At 33.5% G+C, this 675-nt stretch overlaps 1 non-coding gene across 1 annotated transcript; it reads right to left on the bottom strand.

Moving 5' to 3' along the window:
* Positions 1-270: 270 nt before the first annotated feature.
* Trnai-aau (transfer RNA isoleucine (anticodon AAU)) lies at positions 271-344 on the bottom strand. Its single transcript has one exon. It is a non-coding gene; the product is annotated as a tRNA-Ile (tRNA).
* Between the last annotated feature and the right edge of the window lie 331 nt (positions 345-675).

Here is a 675-nt window from a genome sequence, read left to right as displayed (position 1 = left end):
TTTTAAATTCTTAATGATAACATAAATTAATTTGTTTTGTTACCTGGAGCAATTTAATTTTGTAATTGCGAAATAGCTAGTAAAGCTAGGAAAATCATTGAATTTACATAGTTTGATAAATGTGAGCAATTAAACAAATCACAGGCGTTTTAAGATATATGTCCTTTTTTACAACTTGTATTATCCGCACGGACTTTATAGACAACTAATGTTCTTTTTTTTGAAATTCCATCAAAAGTGCTATTTCCTAAAATTAGAAGAAAAAACTCTTGGCCAATGGGGGGATCGAACCCACGGCCTTCGCGTTATTAGCACGACGCTCTAACCAACTGAGCTAATGGGCCAGATGATATGATGATGTCAAGAAAAAATTTGTTCTTTCTTTAACTGAAATTTTTGAGCACAAGAAATTCAAAGATAGAAAGTTTTCAACTCTACGATTTCTGAAATTCGAGTTTGTTTGTCAGTTTAACTCAGTGTAGATCTTAGAATACATTGGGAGTTGTCTGCCCAGAAAAGTGGACAAGTGTGGACACTGAAATTACGATTAAAAAATAAAAAGGGAAACAATTCTTTGATTGGAGCCGGACCATAAATCAGCTTCGTCCAAAGTTGAATTACTTTTTTTCGTGTGTCTGAATAAAAAAAACGGGGGCGGGTTAAAATTCTGACATC

The sequence above is a fragment of the Episyrphus balteatus genome, chromosome 2, assembly GCF_945859705.1.
Source record: "Episyrphus balteatus chromosome 2, idEpiBalt1.1, whole genome shotgun sequence".
NCBI classification, from domain to species: domain Eukaryota; kingdom Metazoa; phylum Arthropoda; class Insecta; order Diptera; family Syrphidae; genus Episyrphus; species Episyrphus balteatus.
Note: the sequence above shows the minus strand (reverse complement) of the source record. Positions and strands in the feature narration are given on the sequence as shown.